Source organism: Lactuca serriola, chromosome 6 (genome assembly GCF_051521515.1).
Source record: "Lactuca serriola cultivar US96UC23 chromosome 6, Lser_US96UC23_V15, whole genome shotgun sequence".
In the NCBI taxonomy this organism is placed as follows: Eukaryota; Viridiplantae; Streptophyta; class Magnoliopsida; order Asterales; family Asteraceae; genus Lactuca; species Lactuca serriola.
The window spans coordinates 129,182,475-129,206,523 of NC_136413.1; positions in this window are offsets into that span (position 1 = coordinate 129,182,475).

Genomic DNA, 24,049 nt, shown 5'->3' on the forward strand with positions numbered 1-24,049 from the left:
AAAACACGTACATAAAAATAAGCATAAAACATAAAAACAAAATACGTCGAAATGTAGACGAACTCGAATCTATATTGATACGTAAAAATCATAAAAAAGTTTTGTCTCAACATAGACAAATTCGAAAATAATACATTTTTAAGCTAACGGACGAACATTTTTATATATGACATGAAATGATATGTAGGAATATACATAAAATTAAGTATGAAAAAATATATAAAAAAATAATATGTCGAAACATAGACAAAATCAAATATAATTCGTTTTTTAAAATTAGAAAATGAAAGTTATTATATGTGATCCGTCTTATACGTAAGGAACGTACATAAAATTAAACAACAAAAAAAACTACGTCGAAACGTAGATAAACTCGAATTTAAACCGACAAGTTTACAAAAAAAAACATGTAGTTTTTTAGAAAAAAATAAACGAAAGAAAGTTTTGAATTAAAGTCAAAACGTTGACCACCTTGAAATATATCGATAAATATATAAAAAAAACACGTCAAAATAGTTTTTTTTTAGGTTAACGAACAAAAGTTATTAGTAAAAATCAAATTATCTATAATACGAGGTTAAATATTAAAAATTTAGAAAATAGAAGAATAAAAGTAACATTTTTTAAAGTTCAAAGTGATATTTTAAAAAGTAAAGAGGTGAAAAAGTCACACTCATAAACATAAAATAAAGAAAAATGACATAAATGGTCCCTATGGTTTACCCATGGTCATAAACTCAATACTAGTTGAAAAGACCAAAATAACCTCATACTAATGATGATCAGTAATGGTGTGAGCAAGAATAATCATTAAGCAAGTTTGGAAACGACATGGACTTTGTTCATAAAAAAAATTAATAAATAAAATAACAGAGACTAAGTTTGTGAATTTTAGTAAATTATAAAGAGCATTTTTGTAGTTTTGTTTTTATTTTAATATTTGTTATATTAGACTATTCTTATTCACAACCAAAACCAACCCAACAATCAACTAAAAAAATAATTTATCTCTCTTCCACTTATACAATCCAACTAGACCAACTTTTCATACCCATTAGCAACTCAACCCAAACCAAATTATTATATTATTTATAATTGATTTTTACTATATTATACAATCTAAATATTATACATTTTTCAATTTATAACCCAATTTTTTCTATGTTTTAAGATTACATAGACAAGATAAAAAATTATTAAAAAATGTTTAAAATATATCAATATTAGTCTTTATTTGTAGACAAAATTATTTTACGTATTTTAATGTGTTTTGTTTATTTTTTTAATAAAAATAAAATTAAAGTAATTACAACATAATATTTATAGTCCAAAAGAATTATAACAAATAAATAAATAAAAAGAAATGAAAATGACAACTTGAGGTTTGGTGGAACATAAAGGATTTTTTTAATTTTTTTATAATTGAAATATTACAACCAATTCAACCAAGCATTTGGTTGCCAATGAGGATTATCTTATGTCATTTTTAAGAAGACCTCTTACATTTTTCTTATACATTTTTGAAATGATTAAATTAATCAAAATATTTGACTTGAATGACAAAATTAAATTTTTTTGAACAACAAGAACTTTATTAATGAGAAGCTAGTGAGACGCTGGTATTACATAATTTTGTTAAATTCTTTTTTCGGGTAGTCACACGAGTTACACCAGTTAATCGTAGCACCCATTTAGCTCTACATTTGATACAGTTGAACACGTTGATAATCTCTCTTGCTATAGCCTTACAACTCCTTACCTTGGTTCCTAAGATACTCTCATTCCGGTGATTCCATATGACCCACGTGAAAGCCTAGAGGATAGTCATGATGTCCGAGCACGCTTTGTGGTTAATGTTTGAGTTGTTTGGAGCCTCAAACATAACACATGCGACATGTTAGCAATGGGGAAATCAGCCCATCAATTGTTAAGAATGGATCGTACTTCTTTAGAGGTTGAACATTCATTGAATAAGTGCATTTCAGTTTCCAGTTTACTGTACACATCGGGCATGTAGTGGTGTTAATCGCAATGTCAATGTGTTCCAGATTAGTGCGTGTCAATAGTTTGCCTAATCTAATCCTCCTTGCAAGTAGATTCGCATATAGTGGTGTTAATCGCAATGCCAATATTTTTAGTGTGAGTCTCTGCCTAATCTAATTCCAAATTAGAGTATGTCAGTAGTCTCCCTAATTTAAATGTTCAAATTATTAAAAAGGTATAAATGTGTTTTATGACGTGCAATGTCAACTTAAAAAAAAAAAACCTTACTTTTTTAGTTTTATTATATAATTTATTTTAATTTCTCAACCGTATTACATGGTTTATAACTTTTTAAGAGAAATAAAAGAGTATATTTTATATATCCCTATAATTAGAACATTATAAACGATCCCTAATCCATCTATTGTGATTGAGAGCACAATAACCTCAATCACAATAACAATAACAAATTATATATGAGTAGCTAACTTTTTAGGCAAAAAGTCTTTTTTTTCAAAAAGTCAGGAAGACCAATAAGGAGTTTCAAATGAACTCCAGACCCTAAGTATTCTACACATTGAGTCAATCCTTGTCAAGATTCTGTTAAAATTGGTCATGCATTATGCCTACAGTTCAATAAAAGACTCATTATGTCATTAGTCTAAATACTAAGAATATATATAACATAAACATACAAATACACTTTTACATAAATGGCCCTAACTGCAACATATGATTATTACAACAGGAAGGCCTAAACCATTTAATCACACGCTTTTCACTTTCCAAATATTTGAAATTTCTGTCTCAACTTTATTTTATTTTTGTACATGACTCCAGAAATAATCCACAATGATTGGCCAGCCAAAACTATGATTAGAAATTAAACTACGTACGTCTAGCAAGAGCCAGGTGGGTTTACATGGCCCACACCAGGGCTTGGTCCTGGACACGTGGGCCTGAAAGCTCGTACCTCATACTTCTTGTAGCGACTTAACATAAGCCCCTTTTTAGAAGGAACTGATTCAGATGATGCTAAGGTTTTGATCATAGGTAATGCTGGAGGAAGGATTTTGTGTGTCCTCGATGCTTTGATACAGTGGAAACCTAGCGAGACAAATAAAAGAAGCATACATAGACGCATCATGGTCATGATGGAGGTTCACACTTCTCACCTACAATTCTACAAAGGGTATTGACTAATCTGGTAACGAAAGCCTGTTCTTGCAAATTCACATTGGCTATTAATCTATTATTTATATGCATTAATTGTAGATGACGCGGCCACTAGATAGGTTCGTTCATGTATACAAATTTTTGTTAATTTTATGTGAAGAATTTCCCATTTTAATATATTAAAAGAAAATAAAAATTTCATCATCATGACAATACATAATTTAATGAAATAGTTGAATAAGTTTAATCAGCATTCAATTGATTAAATTTTAGAATTAATTATGATAAGTCATGATATGGAGTTTAATTGTTATTGAAATCTTCAATTGAAAAAATGAAACCTTTTATTTATTAAAAATATTTTTCATTAAATTTTATAAAGTTCAATGCACTGAAGACAAATTAATATAAAGTTTTATAAATTGTAACAAATTAATATAAAGTTTTATAAATTGTAAATCAATGATGTGTCAATCCAATAAACTATAACTAGTTTATAGGCTGTGAGAACCACAATTATAAAAATAATTAAAATTTTATAATAAAAACTCATAATTATTAATTAATTATTTTCAATAAATTATTAATTAAACATTATTTTATAGGATTTTCAATATATAAATACACTAATTATTGGCAATCATAACCGAATACTTATTCGAATTTAAATTTATCTTAAAAATCAGGCAACAAATAAATAATTGTCTAACTTATTATCCACATCAATATTTTTTCATAAATAAAAAATTATGAGAAAATGACATGTGTTATTTTTCTAGGGTATTTGAAAACAAAACGTAAATTATGAGAAAATAACAAGATAGTAATAACTATTTTTTATTAATATAGAAAGAGAAAGTTATAAGAAGATAAGTTTCATTATATGTTATAAAAGAAATTTATCTATGATTATTACGTGAAAGTTACTGCAATTGTAATTCATGCAATGACAACTAGTATTGATCAGTTTTCCAGGTCACCTATAATTATTCATGGTAAGCATAGAAAAAATATTTAATTGTATGTCACTTTAAGAATATCTTAATGAATAGATGCAAATACCTGATACCATGGTAGCTTTTGCTTAGAAGTATCCATGCTGAGGTAACAGTTTCTTCATTCTTCTTTCTGAAACTTTAATACTAAATTACTAACTTTTTTTTTTGTTAATTAGTACTTGATAAGTGCAAGAATTCCGAGAGAGTGTACGTTCGTTGGTGAACTTTAATTTTTACACATGAGAATTCATGAGCTTAAACAATACGATGCTTCTGGGAATGTGTTTGTAAGTAACATCATAGATTTCAACAATACTATGAGACAAATAGTTTCTATGAATTTAGTAATGAAAACCATTTTTGATCGATGATTATATGTTTTATATGCTTGAAGTAAAGGAAAATAATGTGGTCGTTATACGGAGTGCAAAACAAGAAAAAAAATTGAACACCTGCTGATACATTTGATTAAGATTATAACTACTTATATATATATATATTATAAAAGCTGTATTTTAAAATGTAACGACATTTAACATATAGCACACATACACAAAGACACATCATGACCATAGTTCTAAACCAATCAAAAACTAATTGAACGGAACAAAGTATTACCTTGAACCAAGGTTCTAAAAAGCTCGCCTTGGCTCCGCCATGGCGCGCCACGACTTCAAGGCTTGCACTTGCCGCCAAGCTTTGCCAAAACGCCGTCTTAACTCATATATGTGTATAAAAATGAATAATAGTTGAAAATACATATAAAAATATTAATTATATAGAAAATTGTCGCCTTAAGTCACGCCTTACGAACGTCGTGACTCGTCAAGGCTCGGAAAAACTTGAGGCTTGATATTGCCGCCAAGTCACGCCTTACGTTATTTAGAACCTTGCCTTGAACCATGATAATCCTTACTTTAATATATACACAAACATTTTTTTTTGTTTTTTTTTTTAATTTTAAAGAGCTATTCTTATCAAAAAAAACTATTTTAAATATATTAAAATTCATAATTTTTTATTCTCTATAATTAATAGACATCCATATTGATAAAGTTTTAACAAAAAATCAAAAAAATTGTTTTTTATAGTTTCAACTCTTATTATTCATAAGTGAATAAAATGCATCAGATTTTATTATAGTATATTCGTAATTTACTTAAGAATAAAACATATTATTTAATTCTTTACAATTTAAGTATCTATAGCATCCATAAAAATCAAGTCAATTTAACACTTTTTAAATCATTCAAAAACCGATAATTATTACAAATATGTTTTCTTCGTCTTCCCGCGATCATCAGAATTACCTAAAACAAAATCAACAACTATAAGCCCGAAGCTTAGTGAGCTTCCCCAAAATACCAACGCCATACAATCATAATCATATCATATATACAAACAACATGCATAATGAGTCATCAGCCTGACTAGACCGCCTCGCAGGCCTTCAGTCTATCTGGACCACTCTTCGAGCCTTCGACACGTCTGGACCACCTCTCAGGGCCTTCTGCCTATCCGGACCACTCGCCGGGCCTTCGGCCTGACTAATATGCCCTCCCGGGTTTGCAGTCTATCCGGTCCACCCAAGGTATGTTCGCCTTCAACAGAAAGCAGGTCCGTTTCAACCCAAACTCAATCAAACAATCATGTGCACATAAATATCATATGCTAACATGTTTATAACAGTCAAACCGATCTAATAGATCACTAATCATAGCAACATCATATAGCCAGGATACCGACGTAACCGGTCACTAACATAGCATTATCCTATATACCAGGATACCGACCTAACCAGGTCACTAAGCATATCACCATCCTAACTGCTAGGATGTAAATCAATAAGCATATCATTTCATAAACCCGAATACAAATCCGAAAAGTGTCGACATTGGTGCCCTCTACCTTGTTAGTATAGTGAGGACAACTCATCTCATAAGTAGCTCGGGAAGATAATGTTAAACTCCTCCAAATATAACTCCAACTCAAACACCTACATCCATCAATGATCCACTTCCATGAATTCCCAAATTACTAAAATACCCCTAGAAGTCAAACTGGTCAACCCTTGGTCAAAGTCAACGATCAAGGTCAACAGTCCATGTTGACCCAACTCGTCGAGTGTAGCTCATAGACTCGGCGAGTTTTCCAGAACTCGAGAAATCGTAAAAACCCTAGTTGACTTACCGAGTTCCTAGCCAACTCGTCGAGTCCATGCGATGTCCAAATGTCGGGAAAAACCCTAACTAACTCGTTGAGTCTTTTCACTGACTCGCCGAGTCCATGCAAAACCAATACAGGAAATCTTCATCTGACTCGCCGAATTGACCATGCAACTCATCGAGTCCCTTCAGTCCATTTCTCATTCAGACGATTTTAAGCTACCCTAAAGCTCTAAATTGCATATCTAACCTCCTAGGGCATGGTTTCCACGTAAAGTTGCAAACTTTACGTTACTGCATGGTCCTAAATGCCAAAACCAAGCTAAGGGAAAGCTTTAACCCAACGAGAAGGGCCAACACTTGCTAAATATGATAACTTTATGATTGTAGGGACTTAGATGAGTTTAGATCTGAAGTTACAACTTCAGATCATTCCCATTACTCGAAATGATCCACAAATATGCTAAAAATGGCCCTAAACCTTTGCATGGAGAAATCTAGCTAGAGAGAAGTCAAGGTAATGACTTGTTACCTTCAAGATGATGCCAATATGAAGTAGAAACAGATCCACAAGCTCCTCCTTGCTTCAAGATCCTTAAACTTCAAGTTCTCTTTGCAAGATCCACCTTCCAAGCTTCTTAACACACAAAAACGGAGAGTAGGTGAGATTAGGGTTTTTTGTGCTCAAGGGGGACGGTAAGGGAGGCCTAGGGAGGCTAATGACCCTTTAAATAGGGTTCAAAACCCTGAAAATTAGGGTTTCATCTTCCAGCTCCTACTCATCGATTCGAGGTCTTCCAACTTATTGAGTAAACCACATAAATCATGTGGGCTGTCTGAAACTCTACACCACGAGTTGGGGCCTCAAACTCGTCGAATAGACTTCATTAATTGCATGAAATCCCTAAATCTCATTCTTGGAAATCGGAATGTTACAGTATCATTCATATATGACTATAAAATGTAATATTTTTCTTACCTAAATTATACTTTTATTTATATGTGAATAAAGTTATATTCATATGTGAATAACACATTGATTAAAATTTTATTATAGTTCATTTGTTATTTAAATATAGATAAGTAGTTCGGATTTTCAAAACATTTCGTCTTTTATTAACATACTATTTATTCATATATGAAAAACAAATGAACGGTAACTAAAATCTGATAAATATTTTATTAATACAAGAATATAACATATAACGAGAGCTAATACACGTTTTATTCATTTATAAATAAAACATGTGACGAAAGCTGAGGTAAAAAAAATCTACTTTGGTAAAAAAAAACTTAATTGCATGTTATATTCATATATGAATAATATTTAAACAATAAAAAACTTAAGTACATGTTTTATTCATAACTGAAATAACGAATGTACTTTAAACAAAAATATGTTGAATTTTTATTCACTTATAAATAACGAAACCTGAAACTATATATATGATTAGTTCAAAACTCTTAGATCGTTTAGATCTTTCACAAGTACGATAAAAGAAATCAAACAGTTTAAGAACAATATAAGAAAGAACACAGAACAGAATCAAATATGAGCTTATGATTCAAAACTGAGTCACGCCTCAGCAGAGCTCGATGAAGAACTTCCGCTGTAGAGGCGAGCTAGGGTTTACAAGCAATGAAAACGAAAACAATAAAAGCAATATCTTCTAAGTCTGCATGCATGCAACTTATATACTAAACCCTAAAACAAAATAATGCACGGCTGGACAGACCCAATACATGCGTTTAAACTAGGTTATGGACCGAGCCCATGACGCAATCCACTAGACTCAACAATCTCCCCCTTTGCGTTAAATGAGGCGAGAGATTATTTCTTCTGAGCAGGCCTCACCGTTTTTATAACTTTAAATAGTTTAGGAATAATGGCAAAAAGAGTCTGTCGAAATAGAATGTACCACCTCAGCATGTCGACGAACAGGTTTTTATCAGCAGCACTGTTCTGGTCGCACCTCTGTATGATCTCCAAGATATGCTCGAGACAAGTCGTCGAGAAAAGGTGTTTGTCAACAAGAGCGAACATGCATTTTTGACCCTCGCCCCTGAGAAACATGACCGTGTGATACTTCGAATCTATCTTCCCCTTGATCATGGAATTGACATTGCTAGCTCTGCCCATGGGTTTGATCGTTGGTCGCTTGTGTATGGCAGAGGCAATTTCCTAGTCCATCTTCACTGCCTCATGTATGTAGCAAACAAGCATACGCTTGACATGATCGATTATTGGCTGATACTCCTGAGGATTTGACAAAAGAATGTTGTTGAGGAGTATCTAGTCATGGGGGTTGAGGTTCGGTAGATCAGCAAGGGAAAAATGGTGGACTGAGCCTTCGGTTCCTCGAGTCACCCTGAAATTGACATTGATAAATTTCCATGTTGAATAGGGTTTCATCACCTTGACGATGGTTATCTTCTTTGAGCTCCAAGTCTGGTATTGAGGTTGAGCAACAGTCGAGTTGAAATAGTGGAAGATGAATGCCTTTCGAGTGATTGGCATATCGAACTGTGTATCCTTGGAGTTGTCAAGGCTAAATGACATTATTGTCTCGAACCATAGAACAGTTGGCTCGTCAATTGCACACCTCTGAAGTGAATCTTTTGTCCAATCAGGGAACATGGCCTTTTTCTTCTCTAGGAGCTCCACCTCCTTTCGCTTCTATTCTAGCTCAGCTCGCTGCTTCATGGAGATTTCTTCAGTTTGTTTTTCAGAAGTGTTAACCTTTGGGACAGGCTTCTTGGGAATTTCAACATAGACATCATCTTTGTTGTTTGTATCGTCTTCACCAATCTTCTTCTTTTTCTTATCCTTGTTACTGACCGAAGCTTCATTACCCTTCGGTTCAGCAGCTGGCTTGGAGCTAGATGGAGGAGGTTGCTTCGTCTCTTGCTTCAACTCTTTCTCTCCCCCTTATTGCGGTTAGACACCAGTCACCGGAACACCCTCAATACGGCTGAGAACGTCCAGTACCAGTCTGAGCTTGTCTGCCAAATGCCTTTTGATGGTGATAGTGATAAGTGGATCATGACCTTCAATAAGATGAAGAAGGATGGAGTGAACATCTGCAGCAGAACTCCGTATAACCTCCCTTTCTGACTTGAGGTCATCAATCTCAGCTTTAGCTGTTCGCAACTTGTGTGTTTGCAATTTAAGCTGAGTTATGCGTCTGGTAAGCTCATCCATAATTCCATTTTCCATAGCTAAGTCCACTTGTAGTTGAGTCAAGCGTTCGTTGACATTAGCATGGAACGTCATTTGCCTGTTCAATAGCAAGGCATGCTGCTTCAACTTTCGAGCACTCAGACTAAAGAGTTTGTTGAAAAGTCTCTACGGAAGAGTTGACAGTATCAGCATTCTTGGCAGCAGCAGCCTGCAAGGAATCTAAAAACTGGTGAGCCTGGGAAACTAGTTTATCGACTTTTGCGGTCGCTTCCTTGCACTCCTTAGTAGAGGCATCAACAGCACGAGAGGCCTGTTGACATTGGGAAGTGGAGGTTTCAATAGCCTTGGCTGCAGCAGATAATGAGGCTGAATGTTCAGCAACAACCGAAGAGAACAGGGCCTTTAATGCAGCGTCTGAATAAGCTCTTGAGGAAGAGGAGGAAAGTAGTTGATCAAGCTTGTTGTTTACCGCTTTGAGATGACGTTTGGTGATAGGATCATCGTCATCATCCTCACTTTGTACTCGATAAGGACTGAAATATGTGGAGTCGAATTCCAAGTCCTCACCGCCCAAAATCGGGGTTGTTTCTATAGAAGGTGTTGGAGATAAGGGTTTTGAAGAAGTTAGAGGTTCGGTTGTTACTGGAGGTTCGGTTGTTAGAGGAGGTTCAGTTGTAAAAGTAGGTTCGGTTACAGGTGGTTTGGGAATAGTGAATGTAGGTTTTGTAGTGGTGGTAGAGGTTGTATCTATGAAAATGGGAGTGGGAATAGGTATTGAAGTGAAGGGTTGAGAGGTGGTTATCTGAGAGATAGGAGTTGTAGAAACTGGAATAGTAACAGTTGAAGGTGAAGGAGGCAAAGAACTAACCGAAATTTCTAGAGTGGGGGAGCGAGGCGGAATGTCCCCTCGGTCCGAAGCCTCTTCATCAGAACTTTCGTTCTCAGAATCTGAAGATGGAGCATTCTTCTGCTTAGGAGGAACATATTTTGAATCCGAATAGCTTGAGGATTAAAGAATAAGTCTCCAAGCAGGCTTCTTCTGCCTTTTAGGTTGAGGTTGAGAAGGAGTAGCTTTATCAGTTTTCCTCTTCTTGGGGGTCTGCCCCTTGGTTAGTTTTGTTACCGGTCCCTCCTTCTGTGATTCAGGCTTCTTACCCCTCTTGGCTGGTTTGTCAGCCTCTTCAATGGAGCGAAGCATTGTGGGAGTAAGATCATGTGGACCAACGGATTTACGTTTCCTGTACTGTTGAAGAAGATTGCTTGATGCTGAGATATAACCAAGCATGGTTTCAGGAATAGAGCCGATGTATGAGAACTTTGTTGGATCAATGATGATGATCTTCGTTGTATGAAAAGTAGCGATAGAACAGATCAAGGAATCCGCCATAATTGGAACACGATTACCACCCATTGCTCATTTGGTGATAATAGTCCAGAAACGCCCACATGAAATCTCCGAGTGCCTGGACGAAGAGACTAGGCTTTGAACCAACTGCTGCCAAATAATGGGCCCATAGTCAAGGTTAAGCCCACTGTACAACCCATACAGCACCGTCATGAATGCCTTGCTAGCACCGTCAGAACCAGCGCTCCGCTCAGACAATCCCTTGAATAAGAGTGTGAAAAGGCCATTCCATTGAGGAGGAAGGCAAGACTTCTTGAACTTGGTGACGGTTGTTAGGGTTTTAGTATACCCCATCTGATAAAACATTGTAAACAGTTGGCTAGTTGTAATGGAATCAGGGTTTACCAGAGACGGATCTTGAGAAAGACCAATTAGGGCACATAATCGACTCTTGGAGATAGAGACCTTCTCATTGTGAAGCTCAAAGTGGATACGTTCATTAGCCTTGTCGTAGAACGCCGTAGAGTAGACAAGTGACAAGAACGACATAGGAAAAACTTCAACCTTTGTCAGTGCATCGACGAGTGGTGAGGATTTGAGACACTCAACCACATACAACATATACGGCTCATAAACAAAGGGAGTGAGATCAATGATTAGGTTTTGTTGGGGTTTTATAGTGAGTAGGGGTTGATGAACTGAGGTATCATGAATAGATGAAGATTCTGCCATTGTAGGAGCTTGAAGATGACGATGAACAGTTGCAGAAAATAGTCGGGTTTCTTTGAGAGCTTTTTTTTGAAGTGATAAAGGTTGAGAGAGTACCGTCCCAATTCCTTTTATACGTACAAGGAAGAGAGAGAAGAATCCGGTTGAAATCTTGGATTATCTCAAAAATAGCGCCTGAGTTGATGTGTGAACAGTTGGCGTGCTGAAGATGACACAGGAGAGAGAAAAACGTTTTCCCTTTTTCACGCCTTTTCATAAAAATCACCTTTTTCAAATCGCCAAACCGTTTGGATTTCTGCTGAGTCAGCGACCTTTTTATCCCAATCGTTTCACCTGATGACGCTTGAATGTTTGTGCCTTGATCATGTGAAACATGAATCTGTGTGAAACTCAGAATTTTGGAAAAATTAAAATTTTCGTGCAAAGGGTGTAAAAGATAAAGAAATAAAACGAGTATTTTGGGATTATCTGTGATGTCTTATTTAGACATAAAACAATTGATTCTGGGCAAAAATCACTTCCTTCAAAGTCAAGAGAGACATTAAAGTGCTTGCTTGGTTTCCCATGAAGTAACGAGCAATAACTTGTTGAGAAGTTTTGAAAGACATCTTTTAAAGGTTAAAGTGGGTGGCTTTCGCTTCAATTCATAATTTCGATACATAACATAAGACCAAAAGAGAATGAAGTACTTGTGAGATCATTGTGATCTGTTGAACAAGTAGGTGAGAAATCTTTTATAGTGACAAGAGAATTTAAGAAATCTCAAAATAAATAAACTGAATCTTTTAGGGTTAGAGAAACCTTGGTGAAAGGCAATCTCGTAAAGATCACTCAAAAAGAAAAAGAGATTTCATTGGGTAACAAGTAATATCTTGAATTTTTGAATTCACCGTCAATTCATTAGTGGTGTTGAATTTTGGGTTTCACTTAGTACATAGTGACATGAAAGTAAGATCATGAACGTAGATTTTTTATAACCATAAACCTCAGTGGTTAAAACTGAGAGTCTTAGGGGATATATTTATGAAACGAAATATAATGGAGAAAGATGATGGAGATGGTATAAGAAGCGAATGTACCTCTGCTTATTAAAGAAAAGAGGGTCCAAGCAGACAACTCTAAACTCAGTTTGAGTAAAGTAAAGTAGCTCATGATTAGAGTGAACTTGATAGCCTGGATTGGGAAAACATGATTGGTGCTGATCATGTTATTAAGGCTTCACTCAGAATCAGTCGAGGCTTGAGTCTACATACAACAGCATGCTTCTAGGGACGCCTAACTAACGAAAAAAAACTTTTACCTACCTTAGATGTGCCATCGAGAATCACACTTAGAAAAACATAAAAACGTTAGAAATATGGAAATATATATATAAAAAAATATATTTTTGGATTTTTGTGAGAATTGACCAATTGAACGAAAAAAAATATTTTTGGGATTTTATTAGTAGAAAAGAAGTAATCAAAAAATATACAAAAGAATACATTTGAAATGCCTTAAAAAAACAATAAGCTCAAAAGGACTGAACCCGAAATAGACAGAACGTTCGGTTCATTTCGGTTCATATAGGTTCGCTCTATTTCGCTTGTTACCTTTATGGGAGCGAAGGCGATTTCGGTACTGACTCGGCTAGCATCATTCCTAGGCCTTGTAAAATCTTATTGAAGCTTGCTTCAGGTAAGGCCTTTGTGAATATGTCTGCCAGTTGATCAGTCGTTCTGACGAAGTGAATTTCGACGTTGCCATCTTCGACGTGATCCTTGATGAAATGGTACCTCAGTGCGATATGCTTAGTCTTCGAGTGTTGCACTGGGTTGTGACAAATTCTGATTGTGCTTTCAGAGTCATAGTACAATGGGATTTTCTTCATGTTTAAGCCATAATCCCGGAGTTGACTCTGTATCCACACGACTTGAGATGTACAGGATGCTGCAGCAATGTATTCGACTTCTGCAGTGGATACGAAACACAAGTTTGTTTCTTTGATTGCCAACTGACTAATTTTCCATCCAGAAATTGACATCCTCCTGTGGTGCTTTTACGATCCAATCCACAACCACCCAGATCGGCATCTGAAAATGCTTGCACGAAGAATCCGAAGTTAGCTAGATACCATAGACCGAGATAGGAGGTTCTCTTTAGATAGCGAAAGATGTTCTTCACTGCTTGAAGATAAGGTTCTCGTGGGTTGGCTTGAAATCGAGCACAATAACAGACAGAGAACATGATATCAGGTCTACTAGCTGTAAGATACATCAGAGAACCGATCATCTGTTGATAAAGCGTTGTATCAGTAGCTGGTTTTTCCAATGATGGTGTGAGTTTCGTTCCAAAAGCCATCGACGCTTTTACTTTGTAGTGTCCCGTCATTCCAAACTTGGTGAGCAAAGTCTTGGTATATGCTTCCTGATTAATAAAAATGCCTTCAGGTCCCTATCTAATGTTCAATCCAAGAAAGAAATTAATTGTACCCATTGAGCTCATCTCAAACTTAGTTTCCATCAACTTTCGGAATTCAGCTGTTAAGCTAGGATTCGTTGAGCCAAAGATGATGTTATCAACATAAATCTGGACTATCATAAGGTGGTTACCTTCTCGCTTATGAAAGAAGGTTGGGTCAACCGAACCTTGTTTGAATTTAGACATTTTTAAGAAACGAGTGAGAGTTTCATACCATGCTCTGGGAGCTTGTTTCAGGCCATAGACAGCTTTGTCGAGGATATAGAAATGATCAGGATACTTCTCGTTTACGAATCCTGGTGGTTGCACAACATATACGGTTTCTTCAAGTTCACTGTTGAGGAAGGCACATTTGACGTCCATCTGATAGACTTGAAAGTTTTTGTGAGCAGCGTATGCAAGAAAGATACGAACAGATTCCAATCTAGCCACTGGAGCGAAGGTTTCTTCATAATCAATTCCATCTTCCTAACAATATCCTTTGACCACCAGCCTTGCTTTATTACGAATGACATTTCCTTCTTTGTCCATCTTGTTTCTGAATACCCATTTGAGACTGACAACCGAATCATCCTTTGGTGTTAGAATAAGACGCCATACTGATATGTGTATTTTTATATATATTTTTATGCACTTTATCTTAATATTTTGGCCTTATTTATTCTATTTTAGAACTAAAAAGTACTCATAATACTTTGAATTATGTTTTGCAGCTATTCGTTGCCGATGAAGCACAAAAGAAAAGACTGAAGCGGAAACCGGACTTCGAAGCTAAAAGAAATCAAAATTGCTGAAGGAGTGATTACGCCCCGCGTAAGGTAATGGTACGCGCCGCGTACAAGCTTGCACCGGATAGACTTGATCGCGAGTAAATCCTATGTACGCGCCGCGTAATCCTAAGTACGCCCAGCGTACTTAGGTCGGCTACAAAGACTATAAATGTCGATTTTCAGCTAACCAGGAAGGGAGATTCGACTTCTAACCTAATTTAGTCGACAATTAACTTCTGTTAAGCCGTTTTGAGGGTTTAGAAGGCGGCCGGAAGGCCGTTAAGCTAACGGGAGCGGAGATCGGAAGGGTTGGAGAGCGGATACATGTCGGTAATCATATGGATTGCTAACGTGACCATGTTTAGCATTCCATTGTGGTACTTTTCTGTATTTAGTTTCTGATTTAGGTGTAAGAACCTTTTACTTTGTGTTTATGATTGAATGAAGCTTTGATTATTAGACTAATTGCTATATTAAATAGTTTATTTGTGTTTAATTTATCTTGCCAAGCGTGTTAAAAGATCCTTACGTATTAATGATGATTATTTTCTATTAATTGTTAAGTGAATTAAGTTGTATGAACATCTGCTTGATTTGCTTGTCTCTTATGATTTTTGATGACCATCGAGATTATAAGACTAGAAATAACGAATGTGAAACTAGGATTAACTTGAGAATAAGTAAGTTAATGTGTGAGCCTTGTTTGATGACCATCAACAAGAGGTTAAATTGAATTAATAGTTCGATTAACTATATTTACAAGTCTTGCTTGATATGAACTGAATGCTAGGAAGCATGTTAGTTTAATCAACTGATCACTGTTTGAATTGACTTGTTTTCTAAAGGATTAGTTATAGTGAACGCGAATCTAATCATTTTAGGAATCGGTGAACATGAATAAATGAATTTGTGTATGCAATTGTCTATGTTTTAAAGGTGTAATTTGTCTAAACCAAAGTACCTGAAGAGATTTGCTTTCCTGTTAGTTTATCGAGAGTAGTTAATTAATTGTTAGTTTGATATTTATTTATTCTTTTCGTGTAACATGTAACCTATAATTAAATATATTAAATTAATCCACCGTTCCCTGTGATCGACACCCAACTTACCTAAGCTATACTGTAATCTGACTAGGTACACTGCCTATAAGTGCATAGATAGTCTAAGTTTGTTAGGTTATAAATATTAAAATTAGTGGGTACTTTTGTGCACATCACATACCTTGTTTTGTTCAAACTCATTTAGCTCATCCTGCATGGCTTGAACCCAGTCTGAATGATCAAGAGCTGAATTAACATTCTTTGGCTCAATTTTGGACACAAATGAATTGAACATACAAAAATCGACTTTTGAAAATAGAACAGCCTGTTTCGCTTTGATTTGAGAGCGAGTTAACACCTTTTCTGAGGATTCCCCAATAATTTGAGTCTAGGGATGATCTTTGGTCCATTTGACAAGTGGATGAAACTTTGGATCATAGATTGGATCCAATTCTGCATTGATTTCTTCTTCGAGTTCAGACAGATTGTCATCTTCACTAACTGTTTTCTCCCCCTCGAAGAATGATTCCTGTTCAGGACCGGCATTTGTACCTCCTTCATTGGTTGGTATTTTAGTAGAGGCTGTGTTATTTGGCGATGAGTTCTCCTCCTGGAAAGAAGAACCTTGATCATGATGAGGAGAGGAACCCTCCCCCTCGACAGTAGAATGGTCACCAGAAGGTTCGCTTCCGTCTGCACTTTCGGTTCCTTTGGATTGATCGTCAGCCATTTTTCTACCAGCATCATCTATAACTTGTTTCATATTGTCAATTTTGTTGTCTTTAGCAGTTGATTCTGAATCAATTGACTTTTGAGGCTCATCAAACAAGAGCATGAATTGGTCGAAAAGATTCGAGATGGAGATAGTAACCTGACCATTCTTTGGAAACATGCCTTGTGATGCATCTTCTATTGCTTTTAACTTCTTAACATAACTATCGTCAAAAGTGACATAGTATGTTTCTTCAATTTTCTTCGAGTGTTTATTGAGAACTCTATATGCCTTGGAGTTCAGGGAGTAGCCTAAGAAAATTCCTTCATTCGCCTTAGCATCGAACTTGTTTCGATTCTCTTTGGAGTTGAAAATGAAGCATCTAGAACCGAACACATGAAAAAATTTCACGTTTGGTTTTCGATTGTTCAGGATCACATAAGGAATAATGGAGAACCGTTTATTTAAGTAAGATCGATTCTGAGTATAACATGCAGCCGCAATTGCATCAGCCCAAAAGTATAATGGCAAGTATGCGAAGCATAACATGGTGCAAGCAGCTTCACACAGGCATCAATTTCTCCTTTCAACAATGTCGTTTTGTTGGGGAGTGTAGGGGGCTTAGAAATTGTAAGTCGTCCCCTTTTCAGCAAGAAAACATTCAAAATCTTTGTTTTTGAATTCCAGGCCATTATCGCTCCTTATATTACGAACAACCTTTCTGATTTGTGTTTCTATCTGTTTAATGAAGAGCTTGAGCTTTGGTGTAGCTTCAGACTTTTGCTTGAGAAAGTAAGTCCATGTAAACCTTGAGAAATCGTCTACTATAATCATATATTTGTTTCCTCTAATGCTTTCGATGGACGATGGACCACATAGATCAATATGCACTAACTCCAAAAGTTCTATTACCTTAGTGTTGATAATTGAAGGATGACTCTTCCAACTCTGCTTTCCCATTTCACACGCTGCACAAAGATGTTCTTTATCGAATTTCAGAACTGGAAGCCCTCGAACATGATTACCTAAGTCTAATTTGTTGATGTCCTTGAAGTTCAGATGAGAGAGTCTCCTTTGCCATAACCAGCTTTCATCAGAGTGAGCCTTTTTGAGTAAACAGACTGTTGGTTTACCTCTTATCGGATTGAGGTTCAGTGGATACATTTCTCCTTTTCACTTGGATTTTAACAGAACGTTGCTTTACTTCTTCTCGACAATTTCTGAGCCTTCATCGTCGAATGATACTTTTAACCCGGTACCAACCACCAGCTGTGATACACTGATGAGATTGTGTTGGAGCCCTTCAACATATGCAACCTTCCTTATGGAGAACTCGCCATTAGTGATCATTCCGTAGGCTTTAATAGTTCCAAAAGAGTTGTTGCCATACTTTACAATACCGCCATCTTTGAGAGAGCGAAACTCCCTTAGTTCCTCCTTCCTTCCTGTCATGTGACGTGAGCAGCCACTATCAATGTACCATTCTTCGTCAAATTGTTCGTCACTTATAACCTGCAAAAAATTAAGCAGATTTAGGAACCCAAAGTTTGTTGGGTCCTTGTGAGCCTTTTACAGGCCATGGTATAGTAAGGGAAATATCAACCATATATGTGCGTTTAATTAAAGTTGTTTCATCTTTTCTTTTAGTGGTGAAAACTTTAATTTTTGTTGACTTAGGAGGACTAGGGTTTTTGACAGAAGGACTGGAATTTAGAGATTTGGAATTAGGAGAGACATTAGATTCTTGGTTTTTGTGATCAGACTTGTAGGCTTGAGTACCGAAATTGCTATTTCGTTTTCCATGGAATGAGGGACCGAAACTCTTCTTTCGGTTGTTATAGGATGAATGACCGACACTGCTCTTTCGGTTGGAGTTGGATCAGGGACCGAAACTGCCCTTTCGGTTGTTCAAGGATGAGGGACCGAAACTCTCCTTTCGGTTGTAGTTGGAAGATGAACCGAAACCCCCCTTTCGGTTGTTGATGGGTGATGGACCGAAACCGCTCTTTCGGTTGTATTCATTCGAGGGATCGAAACTACCCTTTCGGTTCCAATCTGTTGAAGGACCGAAACCTTCTTTTTGGTTCCTATCGTAACTGTGCTTCTGGTTCCTTGAGTTTTCCTCTAATTTAGACTTCCTTTCAATCCTTACAAAATCAGGATTCTGAGAGTTCCAAAATCGTTTTCTTTCAGAGAGATTCTTCTTGTATCTTATGTTTCGTTGATGCTTTCGATCAGCGACCTGTTTTGGATTTCTATGAATGTTGGCCTTTCTTTTAGAAGCATGAGCACAACATTCACTCTTTGTTGAAGAAGTATCACTCGTAGTTTGCATCGGTTCATCCACATATGGTTTAGTTCCACTTGTGCTTGGCACATCGTACTTTGTAGGCTCATTTAGTGGTTCAGGTATATATCTACCTTTCACTATCCATGAGGTTTTCTGAGAAAGACCCTTCGTCTCGTCTGCATTGTCGATTGGGGCTGACCAAAAGAATTCATCACATCCACAAGCATTGTCTTCTTCTACCATCGCGGTTAACTCTGCAGTTTGTTGTGGAGTGATTCCCGGCACAGTGTAAACTTGATTTGGGGTAGTTTGAACCTTTTGGTACACAACGGCTTTAGCTTTGAGAACTTTGGACTTGTCAGTAGAGGAACGAGCAAACTCAACAGAGTTTTCAGAAATAAGGTTCTTATTGGACTTGGGTTCATTTTTGGCTAATTCAGAACAGTCTACCAAATCTTCTACAAAAATTTCACTCATATCATCATCCTCATTAAGTTCAGATGTATTTTCAATATCAATTTTGTTTTCTGAACTTAAGTTGACATTCAATGAGTCAAATTTTTTGTATAGTTTCGGCTCTCAGTTTCAATCTATCATTTTCATCTAGTAGATTTTTTAGCATGTCCTTGTGGTCATTGGACTTTATGTAAGATTCAATTTTGTCCAGACCTATCTTATATGTTGGAGACACTTCGTCAGAAGATACAACGCTTTCATAGTTGTATGCTTCTGCATCGATTTCATCCTCCTTTAATTCAAGGAAAGGTAAAATCATACGATGAATTTTCTTCCCTATTTCACAATCAAGATGCAACTGAGTGATGTTAAAATAAAGTCTCTTAGCAATTAAACAAAAAACATTTCTCTGCTTGAGAAGTTTAAGATTGTCTCTCTGCAAATAAATAGAATCATCTTTAGATCTAATTAATTCCTTTTCCTTTTGCTCGATCCACATTCTTCATTCCTTACTCTTTGATGAAATCCTGCTGATTTGATCAGTTAGGTTAGAATTGTTGACACGGGTTTGGGTGAGACTGCTACTTATGCTAGAGAATTTTGACTTCAAATTATTTAATTCCTTTTCATAATTATTACCAGGTATTTTTAGAGAAGCAAGAATATCTTGTACCTTTTTGGTCAACTCATCACATTCGTTGATCTGAGTACTGACAGGCTTTGCAGCAAAACATCTGTCCTCTCGCTCTCTTTCTTCTTCAACTCCCCCATCAGTTGTGTATCGTCTCATTTGGGACACACCCTCGGTCACTGAAAAGCATCTTCCCATTGACTGCTCTGCTTTTGCCATCATAGCTTTTCTGTGAGTAGGCTTCCTAACTTCATCATCCTCCGAATCTGTGGACCAGACCTCCACACCTCCAAACTCATCACTGTTGTTTGAACCCTGCATAATTAAAGCATTCATGGTAGAGTTATTAACATCAGGCTTTCTTTTCTTTATCTCCTCCAATCTTCTCAGGAGGCTCGCTTCCTCATCATCTTTGCTTGTCTTCTCTTCTTTCTTTCTCAGCATGCAGTCTTTAGCAAAATGATTTTTCCTCCACAGTAATGACAGTCAAATCCTGAGTCGCCTCTAATTTTAGCTTCCTTCTTTGACTCTTCGGATTTTGACCGCATCTTCGGTTCCTCCTTGATCCGTTCGGTGCTATAACTTCCCTGCCAGTTTTGGTTCTTGTTGGCTGGGAATTTCTTCTTGATGAATTTTATGGGGTTTGACACCATCATGTATATTCTTCGCTGGTTAGATCAAAATCTGCAAGATCTAATTCCTCTTCTTCTTCAACCGAACTTTTTCCTTTGGAGACAAAAGCTAAGGAACCTAGACCCGAAACTACATTCGTTTCCTTCGATAAGGCATTCTCATGGGATTTTAAAATACCCACAAGTTTTGCTAGAGAGTATCACTTGAAATGTTCATGAGCTTTGATAGTTGACACAACGGCCATCCATTCAGGTCTGAGACCATTCATGAAAGTGACATTTTGTTCAATCACCTTTCTTTCAATCCCATGCTTTATCATCTTACTCAAAAGATGATTGAAACGATCGAAAGTTTGGATAAGTTTTTCTTCAGGCTTTTGTTTAAAATCACCATACTCTGATAACAGGAGGGTTTGAATAGAGTGTTCCAGAAATTCATCTTTGGAATATAATTCCTTCAATCTATCCCGGATCTCCTTAGCTATAGCACACGAACTTACCAAACGAAACGTATCCGATTACAGCGTAAACCTTATCATCTGTAGAGCTTTGATGTTGCACTGAAACTTCTCTTTTTCATCCTGAGGAATGTCTTTGACGTCATTGAGAAGCTGATTGTATTCTTTCTGCGTTTTAACAATCTTTGATGTGCAAGACTGAGCGAATGGGCCTGAAGTGATTGCTTCCCAGATTAGATACCCATTGTCCTCCGATCCAATCACGTAATCTTCAAAGTGATGCGTCCAGACTTCATAGTCTTGTGTATACAAGATCGGTGTTCTTGTTGTAGACCCTATGCTGTTGGAGATATTTATCAGATTGGTTTGAGAATCGTCCATAGACATTGTGAATACTTTTGATCGAAAACCTGTAAAACATCAGACTTGTAATTTTTCGATTAGGGTTAGATTAACAATTAATGAGCTACGCCAATAAAGAATGACGGCTCAATAAATATTAATTAATGCGGAATAAAAACCCTATGAAATTCTTCGACAGAAGAGGTGTGTATAGATTGCACAGTCTCCTGCTCTGATACCAATTGATTAGTTCAAAACTCTTAGATCGTTTAGATCTTTCACAAGTACGATAAAAGAAATCAAACAGTTTAAGAACAATATAAGAAAGAACACAGAACAAAATCAAATATGAGCTTATGATTCAAAACTGAGTCACGCCTCAGCAGAGCTCGATGAAGAACTTCCGCTGTAGAGGCGAGCTAGGGTTTACAAGCAACGAAAACGAAAACAATAAATGCGATATCTTCTAAGTCTGCATGAATGCAGGTTATATACTAAACCCTAAAACAAAATAATACACGGCTGGACAGGCCCAATACCGGCGTTTAAACTAGGCTATGGACCGAGCCCATGACGCAATCCACTAGACTCAACAATATATATATATATATATATATATATATACATATATATATATATACATATATATATATATATATATATATATATATATATATATATATATATATATATATATATATATATATATATATATATAGAGAGAGAGAGAGAGAGAGAAATGATCAAATGAGAACACCTAAAAGGTTAAGAACGCGAGAACAGGTATATTCATTTGTGATTCCATGTATTCATTTGTGGAGAAATGATAAAATTTTACGCACAATCAACATGAATATGATTTTTCTCTTCAATTGAAATTAAAGGCGTACAAATTTATCATTTCTCCACAAATGAATACATGGAATCACAAATGAATATATTTTGTTCTCGCGTTCTCAACCTTTTTGGTGTTCTCATTTGATCCTACTCCTATATATATATATATATATATATATATATATACACACACACACACACACACACACACACACACACACATATATATATATATATATATTTGTTAAACTATATCAAAACAAATGTTTATTTATAGAGAATAAAAAATTATGAATTTTAATATATTTAAAATTGTTTTTCGTTAAAAATAATTTTTTAAAAATTAGAAAAAAAAACCACGATTGTGTATATATTAAGATTATGATTAGCAAAAGTTTAAGTAAATATGTTTTGTTGGGAAACTTATGTGTATACTCTTGTCCATTTGTGCCAGTACGACAGAGTATTTTGCTGCGAAGTAAATGTGTGACTGAGATTGACTTCCTTATTTTAAACTTTTTTTTCTCAATTGAACTTCTCTCTCTCTGTCTCTGTTTATCTCTCTCTCTCTCTCTCTCTCTCTCTATATATATATATATACATAGAGAGAGAGAGAGAGAAAAGAGAAGTTTAATTGAGAAAAAAAGATTGAAAATAGGGGAATCAAACTCAGCTACACATTTATTTTGCCGCAAAACACTTTGTCGTACCGATGGAAATGGACAAGAGTATATATAAATGCAGTCATTTTTTTGGTGTGTGTATATATATATATATATATATATATATATATATATATATATATATATATATATGGTTAAGTTATGTTGTTTCTAGTAACTATTGTGTGCCAGAATGCACAAATTTAGACCAACGGATGAATAGAATCAACAATCATGCTCTGAGGGTCTATGATATTGCAATGGTGTAATATTTATGATATAATCACATAAATTTCAGCAAAAATGTATTTTGGTCAGTTAACCTATTTTAGAAAAGGAAATTCGGATTTTAAGGGATCATTAATCCCTTATTTTTAAAAAATCTGATTTTTTTAACTTAATTCTAATTAAATTTTAATCTGAATTTTAATAATCACCAATTTTATTCTGTCAGAATGACAAAAAGTCAACAATAAACTAGTAAATATATTTGTGGTTTTATTCTTGCATAATATTGTTTCATTCAAGATATTTTTAATATTAAACATGCTTAAAGAATTATACAACATATTATCAAGAATAACATTTTCTAAAGAATACGGATTTTATTCTTTAAGAATCACTATTTACATTCATCCGTAAAGAAAAAGACTATAAACAATTATTACAATCATTCTAAAAAAATTATGACTCATAATGGTTGAAAGATTACATTTATTCTTAAAAATTAAAACTAAAAATGGTTAAAAAAGAAAAAACATCAAAATCTAACAAAAACACTACTCTATTCCGAAAGAATATTATTCTGAAAGAATATTATCGTTCTCCATGTTTTCTTCGTTTTCCACATTAAAGACAACCTCTTCAAAACCTAAATTCACAAGGAAAACATAATCAACTTTCAAATATTAAAAATTTTAGTGCATTAAATAGAATAAAACAATAAATTCTAATAGAATGTGATATACATTCAACTAGAATATAACTATAATTTCTACAAACCAACATTAACAATCATCCCTAAACTTGCAATGTATATTATTCTGAAAGAATGTAATGTTTCATTATTTAGGATGTTATTCCATTAGAATCGAGACCAATAACTAGAATGTAAACCAATTTTATTCTGACAGAATTGGTTACGGTAATTCACTCCTTAAGTTGACAAGGAATTCAAGATTC